General features: G+C 40.6%; 1 protein-coding gene across 3 annotated transcripts in view; it reads right to left on the bottom strand.

The window, feature by feature from the left end:
- The window catches only part of myh9b (myosin, heavy chain 9b, non-muscle), a 798697-nt gene that overhangs the window by 16095 nt on the left and 764698 nt on the right, over positions 1-17904 (bottom strand). The gene's annotated exons all lie outside the window — the stretch shown is intronic.

A 17904-nucleotide genomic window follows, 5' to 3' on the forward strand; every position in this document is an offset into this window, starting at 1 on the left:
TATAAAAGTTTGTTAAACTGTATTCTCTCTCTTCTTGTGCCTGCAACTTAACTTTTTACTCACTAAATAACACATATGCTGTTGGTGATGTGACAGTCTATTTGACTTATTTTATTTATTTATTTTTGCATAATTCAGTATATTTAAACCAGTGGTTACCAACTGCAGTTTTAGGGACGCACCACCTGCATGTTTATATGTCACCTTTATTCACCTTTAGATCAGATCACCAGGGGCGTTATGTATCAATGCTACATACGCACAAAAACGTTGCACGTTTCATGCTCAGGTTTGGATTTACTAACAATGAAATGAACAGGAGAATGTGCGTTGACCCACCCCAACTTCATGCCTGGTGTACATGCATTTCTTGTGTGTGTTTGTTTTATTTCCATTGGTGACTACTAGAGGCAGTTGTGTTAAATTGCACACTACAAAGTGTTTTTGAGCCGTGAAATGGCAACTGTATGGGACAGGTTCATCCGCATGTCTAGCAGGTATATAAAGTTTCCATACAATGCAGTTGACCAGCCAAACATTAAAGCGCAATTTGCAGCAATCGCCAGTTTTCCCAATGTAGTCAGAGCGATCGACTGCACGCACGTTGCTATAAAGGTGCCCACCTAAAGACATATTTGCATACGTGAATCAGAAACATTTCCATTCAATAAATGTGCAAGTAATATATGATGCTCAAATGCGCTTAACATAATACACAGACTTATTAATGATTCCAACTTGTGTTCCTCGTGATGAAGAGTAGGCAAAATCTGATATGTAGCAGGGGGAAAAAAGAAGAATGAGTTCATCAGAAGCTGAATTCGTACCCGGTTCAGGAATGATAGTGTCTATGCACTTTACATGTTACGCCACTCACACGACTGATGTTCACTATCTTTAGTGTTGTTGTCTCTGTCAATCAAACGGGTGGGAATCTCTCAACTAGCTCATTCCAATGAGAATTTGCACAGCCTAAATAGACACTACAAAATTGTACACCTTTACACCGGGACATTTCTTTTTTTAATTCACTCACAGTGCGATGTTCAGACCCTACTGCGTTAACCGCTTCAGCTACACCCTACCACTCTATTTTTTTTCTTTTATTATTAATTCCGGAGGACAAACTTGCAAATAACACCCTTTTTCTCCGGGTACCTCTGATGGGAGCACCTCCAATTCACATTCTGTTAAGTTTCTCTTTTTGCTTGCTTTTGCCATTGCTTTTACATTTGGTTTTGCCAAAGTAGAGTCATTAGCATATTTATTAGGGGAAGGAGGCAGGGAGGGGTTTTGCTCTAGTGCACGTGCGCTCAGTTTTACGTTAATTTGGATGTACAAAGAGAATATGCGTGAGATTCCACGTACGCTCTTTCATACATCTGAATTTTTTACTGCTTACACACATTTACAGCTTTGTCCATTTAAGCCTTCATCCATCAACTGAACCTTGTATGGAACCACTTATTAAAATTATTTGACATAAGTTTAAGTTATTCAATTCAGGTCAAACACAAATATTTGGCTTTTAATTGTTGCAGATTTGTGCAAAACTCGAAAAATAATTACAACTTTTGTAAAAAAATTTAAATAAATTTTGATATATTTTGGATTTAACATATTTTTGTATACAACTATTTTATATAAACTGAAGAAGACTTTATCCCAACTTTGGGTTCAGTTTTGACTGAAAATGACAATGAGAGCAGAATATTTATGTCAATGAAAAGTTCTATATCTTCATTTAAGAGCAAACTACAGCCAATGACAAGGCAAAATATAGGGCGAGGAAATGTTCAGCGGGAGGAGACACATATCTACAGTCAATGAGGTCATAGAATCATGTGGGACAGTGCGCACACTGTGCAATTACAGCCACATCTTGTCTGAGACAAATTTGGGAAATAAAAGATTTTTGTAATCCTTGGATAAAATATGTGGTCTTTCATCGCTGGCTTGAAAGTTTACCAGCAGCCATCAACTTTAATGGTGCTGTATCTAATTTTTTGACTCTTCTAAAGCATACAAATACCATAATATGTTTGCATATACTTAAGAAACATGCTCAGTGAACATTCTTGTTTATCTGAAAAACAATGCTGAGGTCAAATATTCTGCTTTGAAAATGTTTGCTACATGCCGAAGCGTCTGTCTTTGTTTTGGTTCTTTTAACCTGGCCACTGTCACTTTAGCCAATTATATATTGTGTAACACAGTGTATTTCATTCATTCAATCAGGAAGGCTCTCAAAGTATGCATCCGCAACTAAAATACTACATTTAGGGCAGGGGTTCTCAACCTTTTTCACTTTGGGGCCCACTTCTTTCTTCGATCAATTTTTGAAGGCCAACCTGTCTGACATTTTTTTAGAATGGTTGCCTAAAATGTTCATTTAAACCTTTATTTAATAACAAATATATAATACCTGTTTATAATACTCTCTCTCTCTCTCTCTCTCTCTCTCTCTCTATATATATATATATATATATATATATATATATATATATATATATTTGTTGTGCCTTCTGTTATTTTCTATTGTCAGTATTTAAAAAAAAAGAAATACAGTTTTATATCATTGCAGACGCGATCATGAGGATGTTTTTGTGCTAAGTTTGAAGTAATCAATCACCAAACATTACTTTCATTTTATTATAGCATATTAACCCCTTCCACAGCGCCCCGACAAGGTCGCACTGAGGCGCTGTTTTTCCATATGTCAATGTTTATGAATAGATTACACCAAAAAGGACAAGAGTAATCTTGAAAAACTCTACATCAGTTTAAAGCTACATCCCCTAAGCACCCATTGCCGCTAGTTGTATTTCTGTGGAAAGCTTATAAAGAATGTATGTGCTTAATTTGTGTAAGTTTTACAGAAAACGCTTATTAGATATGGCGTACATATCATGTAATACCAACACACACACACACGCATTCATTGCTGTACATCACGGTTTATTTTAAAAGGAAAGAGTCCACAGAAAAACATCCCATCGAACACATTTAGTCCACCGACACAATAGTGTGTAATTATGGATGGTTATTCCATTGTTTATGTCACCATTTCTACCGGAGACCTATTGTTTACACTGTTTTACCATGGTACTCACACGTGAAAACGCCGTTTTTGCAGTAAAAGGCAAGTTTATGTCATAGCTTACAGTGTTACAGATAAAACGAGACCACAAACTGAATAAAAAGCCAAAGTTATAGTTACTAAAATCTAAACAAAGCCGAGTGTTTTGGTCGTCTGCATTTCTGTCACCGCTCCGTCAGAAGCTACTTCCTTCTTCCCAGAAGGTTGACTGACAGAGAAACTAGCCATTGGCTGCATGAATTTTGATCTTATTGTTAGTGGCTCAGAGAGCTGTCAATCATCACTCGATCGCACCTGCCCTCTGCAGCACAGCTGCTACAGTTTAGGCTAACGCCGAGCGTGCGGCTCGTTTGCAAAAAGAAAGCTGAAAGTGCATCGTCAAAAGTTGTAATTTGCTGAAAAGACTTTTAAAAGACTGTTTGAAACGAAGAGGGGACTATTTCTGAGGAGAGCTAATAGTTTTGGTTTTTCTAACAGTGAGAACTTACTCTCATTGCCTCGTTGTTTACGTCTCAGTTCTTCTCTGTGTTTAGCCTGCTTGTGCCTATAAGTGTGAATGTCTCTTCGGTAATCTTTCAGTAATGGTTGTTATTATCATACAGTATGTTTTGTCATTCATCTGAATGGCTGCTGTAAGCTAAGCTATCTGTAGAAATTAAAATATGAATAAATGGGCATCAGAGTAAATTGTGTTTGCTGCTCAAGAGGAAAAACAATTGTTTACAATAGAATCCTAATTCAGTTTTTTGTCATGTAGCTGAAATGTACTTCTTGTGCTCAAATAAATCATTCATACTATACATTTCTGCTCATTATTTTACAATTAAAAAAAATAGTGAAACCTTCAGTACGTGTGGTCATCAGACTTCTCCACAAACAAGGAGAGGGAAAAAAACACAATACATTGTCTCAGAAAAATAATTCCAGAAATTTTGCATGATATTGGCATCAAATTCAAAACATATACTCAGGAGATGTGTAGCTTTTGATCTATTGCTTTTCTGTGCTGCTCCAGAACAAATTTCACATATTTGTTTATGAAATAATAAAATGTTTAGTATGGTGAATTTTTTTACATTACTTAAGCATCTATAACTTTTTTTCATTTTGAGCATTATAATCTCTAGATGATGGATAACAAAGCCCCCAGATTGTCTTCTTTAGATACATAAACTTTGAATGTAGACCAAATCATTCAGCAACTGTAAATGTTTCAACTTGGGAAGATGATTTTTGAGAAAGTGCCTCTGACGGTGAGGGAGAGAAGGACATCGACATAGAAAACTTTTTACAGTAATCTCATTTTGCATGCTATCTTCATCAAATTCAAAATGTAAACATATGAAATACTTCGCTTTCGAGTCATATTTTTTCTAGGACATTACATTAATGTTTTCTTGTGTTTCTATATGTAAAACTAAAATTAAACAAAAAAAAATTCCTCATGACTTCATGATGTATAACCTTTTTATATTTTTTAACATACAACTTCTCCATTTACCACAGTAAAGCTCAAAGTGTCCTCTTTCCAATGATACATAATTTGTGTTTGTAGCTTACTGGAGTCAGGAAGTGTTACTATTTAAAGTTAGGTAGTGTAAATCTCCAAAATTGAGTGCTGGCTAACAGGTATAAAGAAATCCAAAAATTATAGTATAATATTAATTAGGGATGTGACGAGACACCTACTCCACGAGATGAGACAAGACGAGACACAAGATTGGGTTCATGAGAACGAGACATGATGAGATTTTTACTCTATTTTAAATCCTTAATGAAGAAGTGAAGTTTTTCAAACTAATTTCGAGAGGAGCATGTGATATGATTGACTGCAGCTGGCCTCCCATCTACATTCATTAGTTAGCCAATCAGATCTATCCTAACTCACTATAAGTAGCCTAGCTAGATTTACTGCCTTACCTTCATTTTCCGAAGAAGCTAACGACAGGTCTACTCTAGCTCCTCCTAAAGTTACTCACGGACAAACCGTGATCCTCCACATCTCCTACTATTTCTCAACTACAATACCACGCCACCATTACCACCATCGTCAGCATCTACGAAAATGACAACAACAATAACAACAGCGACGGCGGCGGAGATCACAACAGCATGAGTGCAGCTACAGACAAGAAAGAAAGCTCCGGGCTCCCCGAAACACCAGCCCCGTCTTAACGACACCCAACCCAGCCTGGAAGTCAGCTCGAGACCGAGGCTCAAGTAAGAGGCCGAAGGCCTATCCACTCCAGCAAGAACACAATGCAATCCCCATCTCCGCTACGTACATTCTCCAGCATCATCATGCGTCTCTTATATCCAACAACGACTGTCAATGAACTCCTCCAAACTCCTAGACGCCGGGACCACAATTCCAAGCTGCTGCATTAAACCCAAAAGACTTATGAATCCACGTCTTCACCGACTCCGCCCCCCAGGACATAACACGCTCCTGCCACACCCCCTATCCCCAACAGACTACAGCCCCCCAAACACTCCGCCACCCCGGGGCATAAAGGAAAGCATTAAAGCAATATTGGATTGGACATACTGCAGGAATCATTAGTTCTAAACACGAATAAAACCAATCTCCTGGACAATAACGCAACTCTTGGACTTCCACCTCACCTCTTCCAGCCTGCAGCTCCCCAATCCAGTGCAAACTCCAGTCCTCCTTTTCCAGCAATCCTTACAACCTACGGGCTACGTACCCAGCCCCTCTACCTTGCTATATCCCTGCTTTTCCTCCTCTCACTTTTACACACTTGCAGCTACTGCGGCGACGTATATCGTCAGCCAAGTGCTAAGTCTAGTGAAAATAGAAATTACTTGTCGACTTTTGTCAATACGATTAAGCTTTTACTGAATTACGTTAGCAACCTGATCTAATTTTCTGAATAGCAGCCCATTCATTTATAAGCAATCCAATTTCATCCTCAGTATATCCATTTTTACACAGATGTCGCCCCCTCCGTAGGGGATATTATCAGGGCCGCTGACGCGCTTCCAACGGGCCATATCGTGGAGAAATGAATAGTCCGCCCCCAATATTCTCATGCACAGTTACAACGAAGCTGCCGTTCACTGCACTAATAAAGGGCGTAATCATTATCTTGCTTTAAGGCGGCTTCTCCATCGCTACATTCGGACTTCAGCCAAAAAACAATTCATAATAACTGTTGTACATGTTCCTAGTTGCATAAGGAAATCGCTGACTCTCTTTTTGCCTTATTTCCTGAAACTGGTACCAAAAGCAGAGCCGCAGCCGACCCCATCCCTCCTTTTGAGATGAAAATCCCATAATCGCAGCATACACAATTTGCATCAACATTCATACATAGATTTTAAGTTACCCCAGAACACCTTAACAGTTTCTCACTGCTCAACACATCCACACATTCCATTTCCCACACAACACTACATTTCTGATTTCCCTGCTTACAATCAGTCTATAAATCACATACTTGCATTCTCACAAACACAATCAAGATAACGCCTTCAAGAGTTATTTAAGTGGAATTAAATTCTTCCACAAACTCATGTACGGCTCCATTTCTGATTCTATGGCTAATTCACAAACCAGCCTTATTAAGGGCATTCATTATATCAGACTCAGCCACAGCCTTCTCAGGGAAGCCCAGAGGACCCTCACCAGCAGACGCAGTAATCCCAGCGGCCAAGGGCACGGGCCTAGTCCAGAGAGAGGATACGACTCAGCCATCCCAGCTTCCCGAGGGCGGAGAAACTACTCAGTCACTCAAGGGCGCGGACACGACCCAGTCATCTAACTTTCTTTCTTCCAGCTGACTTGCTCTCAGCCTTCTCTCCCCTTTTCACTCACCTAACTCCAGCAGGAGTTCCCCCTCCCAGGCCCCCCTGTCTCCAGAACACCTATTCTGCCTGTCACCCTCCATAGGAGTCTTCACCTCCCCCTCATCTCTCCCGACTCCTACCGGAGCTGGCCAAAATAGCTCAACCAACCCCGAGCTGTGACACGAGTCACGTCACCGACCCTCCGCGGTCCTAGCTTATATTTATTTTTATTATGGCTTTTTTCTCACATTTATCTTTTATTTTTCTAATATATATATATATATATTCATATATATATATATTCATATATATATATATATTCATATATATATATATATATATATATATATATATATATATATATATATATATAGTGCTGCCACCTCCCAGCTCTATCTCCGCAAGGAGTGTTCCTCGAGCAATATACTCCTTCGGAGTCCCTGCCACCACCCGCCCCCCTTCACCCCCCTCTCCAGCCCGAGTCCTTCCTTACCTTTCCCTTCTAATGACTCCAGCAGGAACCCCATCCACCCCATGGCTGTGACCCCCGCAGGGGTCTCACCGAGTCTCTACTCCCACAGGAGTATTCATAGGCCACGCCAACTCTGCTCGGGTTCCCGCAGGAACCTGTTTCACCCTTTGCTCCCAAAGGAGCCCCCTTTACCTTTCCTTTTCAAAATCACTATATCCAGCAGCCGGATATAGCATTTCAAGCCTTTCGGGGAGTTTCTTCGAATACACGGCTGCTGTCCCGAGCCTCATGCATTTGGGGAGCTCTCGAGAACCACCTGATCTCGTACTCCCCTCACATTCTCTATGGACCTGGCAGGAGCCCTGGGCTCAACTATCTCCGAGTTCAGGGTTCTCTCCCGGGACAGCATGCGAAACCTGCTAACAGTTGTCAAGCAATATCTAAGTGTGAACTCTTGAAACATATGAATGGAATAGTCTTAAAATATTTTGCTAATTTATGAATGGAAAATAGATTTAAAAAAAATAATAACAAAATGCAAAACAATTAAATAGTTTTTTTTACTTGTAATTAACTTCCTTTTTTTATGTATGAAATTTCCATAATTATTCCCATAAATTTATCTATGCAATAGTTTTATATTAGTTTATATTGAATTCTATGCAATGAACATGCAAAAACACTGCAAAATATTTGTTAATATATAAATGGAAAATAGCTAACTGACTGGCTTTTCCACTATAGAATTTCACCTTGCAGGTCTTAATGGTCAATTTAGATTTTATGACAGAATCCAATTTTTTAAGACCTGCTTACATTTATCATCTTTTAAAGGTGACTCATATCCGAGTCTGCATTTACACAGCACACCAAAAGGTGCAATGACCAGGAAAAAAGAGCGGCCGCTGACCAACAGCTCATAATAAAAGAGCGCTCTTTTCTCATTTATGTGGTTAATCTGTTCGCATGATTTTATGTTTTTATTTTACTTTTGACAAGTGGTTTCCCTATAGTTTATGACAGAAACGCTGTCATGTGGCCATCTTCTTTTTATCTATGCCTTTTGAAACCAGTAGGCATCCTAATGTAATGTCCATGGCTTGATTTGTGCGCATGATCTATGCAACAGTATTATTTTATATTGGTTATATGGCGGATGTTGCGCTTTTTCTCTCTTTTTAACATGCTTATATACTTGTGCTACATGACAATATAAAAGTGTTTTTTTAGAATTTGGTCACTTGAACTATGAAAAGAAAATGTTCGCTTTTCCGTACAGCGTGTTTTGTAATGATGAAGAGTTATGAATGTGTTAATGTGTTAAATTTCCAGCAGTACACTAAGTGCGCGCGCTTGTAGATGTGTGTAGGTGCCAAGATTATAGTGTCAAAGAGCTGTGTGAACTGTCCTGTCACAATATCTAGAAGTCCTACACAATGGTAATAGTTTAATTGCGGCATTCACATATCTGTACTGCATTTCAATAATGCAACCTTCTGCACGTCTAATTCGAGTGAGGAAAAAAGCAGTTACGTCACACCCACCCACACAACCGAGTGACATGTGCATCACAGAGACCGTCCTCAGGTTCAAATTCAATCCTGCTTCCAATCTTCAATGCTAATTTCATCCTCACGCTCCATCATGCTAACATCTCAACCACGAAACAACTTTTTACCTCGACGAGAAATCTCGTTGCGATTTAATCCTAGTTGTTGGCGTCAGCGTACATAGCTGGCAGCAATTGCAATCATACATGTATAAAGATCACAGCCGTGCTTTGCTAAGTCACCTTTTCACTTTCAAAGCCTCACGCTACTAAGTGAGTCTTCGGTTCCTCCAAACCTTTTCAAGAAAGAAAACGGGAGAAAGTGGATGAGAAAGCTGCTGGTGTTCGACAGCCTGTTTTCTCCCGGTCACAGTGTGTGACACGCAGTGGCAGACGGTTGAGCTAGGTCTATTCTCCCTTGTCTGGGCTTCCTGTGGTTTGGTTCTTTTAGAGCGGTGTGTAGAAGGAGCAAATTTCAGATTGTGCAGCGTATTTCATTAGAAAACGTTCTGATTGTACATTTCTGGACGCGGTGGTTTCCTGTCCATGGATGATGGACACAAGCACTTGTGTTGCATGTCTGGGGGTTCTGCATGTTAATGCGGTGCTCACGAGCAGTGCATGCCATCACTGCGATGGCATGTCTGTTGCACAGCTAAGATCATGCTAACCCGGGCTGCTTCAGCCACAAGGCTGGAGATGGCTTGTCCCCCAGCCCCGCCACCATACTGATTAGATGGGTGTGATGTGAAGGATAAGAAGGGGAAACCCTGTAAGACTCCCATCCACTTCTTCTCAGAGGTACACAGTGAGTTTGCGCAGTGCTGAGGGCATCTTTTTCTGCCTGGTCTGTGTGCGCTTCCCCCTCACCTTCCTCCGTTAGGGAGCAGCCAGAGGGTATGAGCAGTCAGCAACCACCCGCTCTCCCTCGAGAAGCCAAAACGGAAGTAAGTAAAACTGCAATTTATCGACTTGCCTTGGGGGGCTGGCTCCAGGAAGTCCAGGGGCCTCATGTACGAAGACTTGCGTGGAAATCATACTAAAACATTGCGTACGCACAAAGCTGTAAATGTGCGTACGCAGAAAAAAATTCAGATGTATGAAACACATTGCGTACGCCGAATCTCACGCATATTCTTTTGTACATTTGAATGAACGTGAAACTGAGCGCAACATGCACGAGCACAAAACCCCTCCCTGCCTCCTCCCCCGTATGAATATGCAAATGACTCTACTTTGGAAAAACCCAATGAAAAAGCAACGGCAAAAGCAAGCAAGAAGAGAAACTTTGAACAGCATGTGAATTGGAGGTGCTCCTTTCGGAGGTAGACCGGAGAAAAGCGGTGTTATTTGCAAGTTTGTTCTCCGGAATTAACAACAAAAGAAAAAAATAGAGTGGGAGAGTTTAGCTGATGCGGTTAACACAGTTGGGTCTGAACATCGCACTGAGTGAATTATAAAAGAAATATTGTGATTCATAGGTGTAAACTGTTGCAGCAACCTTAACAGTCTCAGTGGCGTGCTTGTTAGACGCATGTCCGCATGTTTTGACACATTCGAGCATGAACTTGGTTCGAATCCAGCGTCTGATGAATTCTTTCTTCTTTTTTTTCCCGCTACATATCAGATTTTGCCAACTATTTATCACGAGAAAGACAAGTAGGAATCATTAATAAGTTTGTGCATCATATTTTATTTGCACATTTATTGAATGGAAATGTTTTTGATTCACGCATGCAAATTCATCTTCAGATAGTGTCTTTATAGCAATGTGCGTGTGGTAGATCGCTCAGATTACATTGGGAAAACAGGCGACTGCTGCAAATGTGCTTTAATGTTTAGCTGGTCAACTGTATGGTATGGAAACCTTATATACCTGCTAGATGATCATGAACCCGTCTCATACAGCTGCCATTGCAAGGCTCAGACACTTTGTAGAGAGGAATTTAACACAACTGCCTCTAGGAGTCGCCAATGGAAATAAAACAGACACGCACAAAAAATGTGCGGACGCCAGCCAGAAAGCTGCCGTGAAGCTGCGCACATTCCCACGTTCAGTTCATTGTTAGTAAATCCAAACGTGAGCGATTCTGAGCGTGAAACCTGGCGTACGCAAAGTTTTTGTGCGTACGCAGCGTTGATACATGAGGCCCCAGGTCCTTTCTGACTGCAATGGGAAATTGGCCAATTTTATAGCTGATAAAAACCTGTTTACAGTTTGCCTGTTCACAGAAAACTGTGAGGGGGTGTTTTTATTAAGTTATATTAAGTTTGCATAATTAAGGGCGTGGCCACTTAAGTGACAGCTAGGTCTCACTGCTCGCTGTCTCATCACCTCAGCTCGGCATATACATTGTAATTTTGTTTTCACAGTCAGTTACCTTTTGGAATTATTTCCACCAATTATCAGATGAAATGGCATGCTGTGTACACTTAATTGTGCTCACAAACCACTCAAGTTGCCAACATGGTCACACTTTATATTAAGTGTCCTTAACTACTATGTACTTACATCAAAAAATAAATTATAAAAAAATAAACAACCTACTTACTGTGCTTATAATGTATTTGAGAACACTTGTGGTGCTCTTGAGTTGGGATAGAGGTTGGGTTATAGACAGGTTTGGTGGCATGGGTAGGTTTAAGGATGGGTTAAGGTGTAAGAGATGGTCAACAATGTATTTACAAATGTAGTTACAAAAGTTAATTACAGATGTAATTCCATACATGTATTTAATCAAGCAAAAGTACACAGTAAATGCATGTATTTACACAATAAGTACATTGTAACAAACTATTAAATCCTGTATAAGTACATATTAGTTAAGGCCACTTAATATAAAGTGGGACCAATTTCCCAGGTGGGTGAAATTATATACTTATATACCATCTCTATAAATGTATTTGTTTTATTTAAGATCATTTATCATTTATAATTGTCTTTAGAGCTGTAAAGCACTCCAGAATCTGTTAGATTGATTAGATGTAGACTCTAGAACAGTCATCTGAAGTGTGTTATATATATGCATACACACAGTAGTATTAAGACTAGGGTTGGGTACCGAAATCTGGTGCCATTATAGCACCGGTACTTTGTAACTGGTATGTACCATACCAAATCAGCATATGAACTTCGGTGCCTAATTTCAGTGCCACTGGTGCTGCAACAAGGATGTAAGAAGCATCAAAGGGGTGCATCAAAGATACACATACAGTAGTCGTGTCACACCATCAAACATTTAATTCTGAACAACTTTGAGGAATACGGACAGGCGATATCAGGTGATTGGGTAACACTTTACAATAACAGTACATGAATAATGATGTATTAATATGTAAATTAAACATTACTTTATTATGAATTAATGATGAGTTAAGGTATGGACTAATTATGAATTTACTTTAACTACAACATGATTCACATGAGTTCATGTGTGAATAACGGCTACCTTAATTACTTGTTAGTTCATGCTTGTTTGTTAATTCATGTATTAATTACCACATTAGTTCATGCTTAATTTAACCATGATGAACTCATGATATGTTAATGTATAATTATGTTGTGACTTTATTCGGAGGGGCACATCATCATTAACTGATTCTTAACTACTCATGAACTCCTTATGCACGTCCAACTAGTGAGTTTACACTGAATAACAATAGAAAAGTGTTCTGTCAACATCAACATGAACAGGAGTTCATTAGTAGTTAAGGATGAGTTAATAGTGATGTGCCCCTCCAAGTAAAGTCATGACATAACTATACATTAACAGCTCATGAGTTTATGTTGTTTACATTTAGCCTAAACTTAAATGTTAATTAATACATTAATTAACAACATGTACTAACAAGTAATTAAGGTAGCCATTATTCACACATGAACTCATGTGACTCATGTTGTACTTAAATTTAATTCATGATTAGTGCATACCTTAACTCATCATTAATTCATAATAAAGTAATGTTTAGTTTACATATGAATACATCATTATTCATGTACTGTTATTGTAAAGTGTTACCGGTGATTGTTATTGTTGTTTATGGAATAGATGCACGCAATGCTCACAGTACAGCACATTCAGCATGGTTTTCGGTGAGCGAAAGCGACACTCTTCAGATCAACACGCATGATCGCGTTTATTAAATTTGAAACTAAGCATTCTAAAGTGTAACAAACAAGGATTCTGAGAAAGCAATGTGCTTTACAAAAGTTGCGTTTAAGGGTGAAACATGTCAAATTTAATAACACATTTGAGGGCTCAAAGGCAGAGGAATGCCTCTCTCGCGTTCTCTAGGTGTCACGTGAAATCGCTCCCTCACGCACTTCCTCTGCTTTCGCAGCACTTGATCTTTCTGACGGTGATGCGTACATCAGTTCCCGGCATTCGTCAGAAGTTGACGGCCAAATTAACAATAAAAAGATTGGTAATAAAAAGATTAAACAGTCATGTTCATGTTGTAAAACACTATCAAAAGGTCCACCGTTTGGTGATATTAGGCTACTGTTTACAATAGCGATTTTAACACTTATAAAGGAAGTCCTTGGCTATGCAGAGACCATTTTTAATCAGAAATCTAGTGTACATAATTTAACGTTAGGAAATGCAGTCTTGAATTTACAAACAGTGGGCAAGCTACTAAAAAACAGATGTAAGACATTGATCAAATGTAGTTTTCAGTCACGCTCATATAAGTCATATTCAACTCATTTAGTTTTGCCTTCATTCATTTTTGATTTCCGTCTTCAACACAGGATTTATTTACAACACAATTTTAAACATAATAGTTTAACTAACTCATTTCTAATATTTACTTTTATATCTTCCCTATGCTGACGGTCAACATTTTACTAGTTATTTTGCAAGACAGTTGTATTCAGACAAAGTCCCTTTATGTATTTTTATTCACAAAATAAATAATAAGAAAGACAATTTATTATAACTCCAGAATAATATTTTTTTAGGAAAAACTGAAAAAGTTTAGAAATGTTATTTTAAATGAATGGGAGGGCAAAATAAATTGACTTCAACTGTTGGCCTATTTGTTAAAGTTTACAGGAGCAACAATGTGCCTTGCCCTTGATGTACTTGAATGTTGGAAATGTGTTCTCCTACATCAGTACAAAGTTACTGGTCAAATAAATGAACAAGAAAGAATATTTTGAGATTAAGTTATTTAATTATCTTGCTTATTAAGACTGCAGAGTGATACATGAAAAACATATGAAAAACACATATTAAGGCCTGGTGTCCCGTGAGACCCTCCTCCAGATCGCTCCCGGTGAGTTCAGCTCTCTGTTCCTCCATAAATAACCAATGCATAGAAGTTCCCATTTCCCTGACTGTCAATGATACTGTAATTAATTTGACAGCTATGATCGATTCAGGAGCCGCCGGTAATTTTATGGATAAAACGTTTGCTGATGACCACAACATCCCCTTATTCTCTTGTTCTTCTCCCATTTCAGTCACGGTGGTAGACGGGTGCCCCCTAGGGGAAGGAAGAATAACTCACTCTACATCCAATCTCTCACTCTGAACAGGTTCCCTCCACTGTGAATCCACCAAACTACTAATTATTAATTCTCCTCGATATTCCGTAATCTTGGGTCTGCCTTGGTTGAAGAAACATAACCCAATTATTTCCTGGCGGAGGGGTGAGATCATAAGCTGGGATAAGAAATGCCTATAAGATTGCCTACAAACTGTATCACCCTTACAAATCAGCTCCATTACAACCACAGAGAAGATTGTTCCCCTTCTGAAAATCCCAGAAGAATATCACGACTTGACCGAAGCATTTAACAAGCAAAAGGCCACCGAGTTACCACCGCACCGTATCTATGACTGTATGACTGAGTATGACTGTGCAATTGAGCTTTTACCCGGAACAACACCCCCACGGGGAAGAATTTTCCCTTTATCCCAGACTGAAACCGAAACCATGAACGCATACATCGAAGAAGAACTCAAGAAGGTATTCATACGTCATTCTACGTCACCTGCATCAGCCGGTTTCTTCTTCGTGGAGAAGAAGGACGGTGGGTTACGCCCATGTATCGACTACCGGGGGCTCAACGCAATTACAGTCAAGTACAGGTACCCTCTTCCTCTAGTCCGGGCAGCTCTAGAATTATTACGCACTGCTAAATACTTCACTAAGCTCGATCTCCGTAGTGCTTACAATTTGATTAGGATAAAGAAGGACCATGAGTGGAAAACGGCGTTCTCTACTAGTAGCGGCCACTATGAATACTTGATCATGCCCTTCGGACTAGCAAACAGTCCCTCTGTGTTCCAGGCATTTATTAATGACGTCTTTCGAGACATGCTCCCATCCTTCATCATCCCAATCCTGAGTCACCCTTCATTGTGGAAATTGACGCATCCAACACGGGCATCGGCGCAATATTATCCCAGAAACAGGGTTCTCCATCCAAATCTCATCCATGTGCATTCTTTTCCCGTAAGCTTAACTCCGCGGAACAGAACTATGATGTGGGCAATCGGGAACTCTTAGCTATGAAAGCCGCGATGGAGGAGTGGAGACACTGGCTGGAGAGTGCGAAGCACAAATTCACGGTAATTACGGATCACAAGAATCTAGAATGCATACATTTTGCGAAAAGACTCAATCCCAGACAGGCTCGATGGGCGCTATTCTTTACCCGATTCGACTTTACAGTAACGTATATTGCGCGCTCAAAGAACGTCAAGGCAGACGCATTATCCAGAATATTTGAAGAGGAGGTGGTGGAGCAGAAAGAGGAAACTATCCTAGAGAAATCCTTGGTGCTGTCACCTATCATGTGGGATATCACGATTGAGATCGCCCAGGCTCAAGCGCAGGAACCACGCCCACCGAATTGCCACACAGAGAAAATGTTCGTTCCTACAACCTTGCGGACACGATTGATCGGGAAGATACACAACAATCCCAGCTCCGGACACCCAGGTATAAGCGGAACAATGGAACTAGTACAAAATAAATTTTGGTGGCCCAACATGCTGACGGACATCACAAGATTTATCAACAACTGCCGTCTTTGTAACATGCACAAGCACTCCCGAAAGCTACCGGCTGGATTATTACAACCCTTACCCACCCCCCACAGACCATGGTCTTATATAGCTATCGATTTTATAACGGACCTCCCCACATCTCAAGGCAATACCACTATTCTAACCATAATTGATAGATTTTCCAAGGCGTGCAGACTCATTCCCATTCCCAAACTTCCCACCTCTCTAGAAACGGCCGAATTCCTATGTAACAATGTCTTTCGATTTTATGGGTAACCGGAGGATATTGTGTCAGACAGAGGACCCCAGTTCACATCAAGAGTATGAATGGCTTTCTTTAAAAGTCTCAACATCAACATCAGCTTAACTTTAGGATACCACCCACAATAAAACGGACAAAACGAGAGACTCAATCAGGAAATTACACGCCTTCTACGCACCTACTGCCACCAAAATCAAGCCGACTGGAGCAAGTATTTGATATGGGCTGAATACGCACAGAACTCGTTACGTAAGGCTGCTACGGGACTGACTCCTTTCCAGTGTGTACTCGGGTTCCAACCCCCACTATTCCCATGATCTGGCGAACCCACCGAACTACCCGCTGTCAATGACTGGCTCCAGCGCAGTGAGGATACCTGGAACGCCGCTTACACACACTTATCACGAGCCATAAGGAGATTTAGAGAGCAGGCAGATCGCCATCGACGTCTAGCCCCGACATATATACCAGGACAATGGGTATGGTTATCAACCCGGGACCTCCGCATGAAGTTGCCATGCAAGAAACTCAGCCCCAGGTACGTGGGTCCTTTCAAAATCAATAGACAGATTACACCAGTATCTTTTCGCCTGGAATTGCCCACTAATTACCGTATTTCTCCCACATTTCATGTATCACTTCTCAAACCGGCTGCTGGTCCTGTGGAGGAGGAGAGGGAGTTGGCAGACGGTGCGCAGGGCTCCCCATCCATTATCATCGATGGTGAGGAAACCTATCAGGTACACGACATCCTGAACTCCAGACATCGGGGCGGGACACTACAATATCTGGATGACTGGGAGGGGTACGGTCCGGAGGAAAGATCCTGGGTCAACAGAGCGGACATTCTGGACCCCAACCTTCTACAGAAATTTCATCATGATCACCCGGAAATGCTGGCCCCTCGCCCCCGTGGAAGACCCCGACGTCGTTATCATCCTCACGTCAGGAGCCGTTCGCAGGAGGGGGGCTCTGTCACCGGCTCGGTCCCAGCTATTCCCCTCACTAACCAGCAGAGGTCATCATCACCGGACTATTGACATTACGTCATCCATCTACACTGATTGCAGACACACCTGACACACATCTACAATCACATTACACACACATATAAGCAGCACACACACGCCACTTCAGTACGAAGTCTTGTTTTGCCATGCAGACATTTCTGAGCGTTTTCTCCTGATCCCGATTACTTCTTGTTGCCAACCCGGACTGTTTCTCGACCCTGTATTTATATCGCCGCCTGCCCTGAACCTTGCCTGCTTTTGGACTCTGAATCTCTGCCGCCAGCCCTGATCTCAGCCTGTTATGCGATGCCGATTGCTAGCCGCCTGTCTACTAACCCGTACTCTCCTGCTGTACACTTGAGTATACACTTTCTACTGTTTAATCTCATTTGTATAATAAACGTACTGCACATGGATCCATCTCTGTCTGAGCATTCATTACACACAGCACCCCACACACAGAATTGTTGACATTTTTGCAGATTTATTAAAAAAGAAAAACTGACATTTTACATGCTCCTAAATATTTAGACCCTGCCTGTGAGACTTGTTCACTTAATGTATGTGCTGTCCATTCCTTTTGATCATCCTTCAGATGGTTCTACACCTTCATTTGAGTCCAGCTGTGTTTGATTATATACACTGAACTTAAAGGGTCACGAAACACCAAAACACATGT

The sequence above is a fragment of the Danio rerio genome, chromosome 3, assembly GCF_052040795.2.
Source record: "Danio rerio strain M-AB ecotype USA chromosome 3, GRCz13ab, whole genome shotgun sequence".
NCBI classification, from domain to species: Eukaryota; Metazoa; Chordata; class Actinopteri; order Cypriniformes; family Danionidae; genus Danio; species Danio rerio.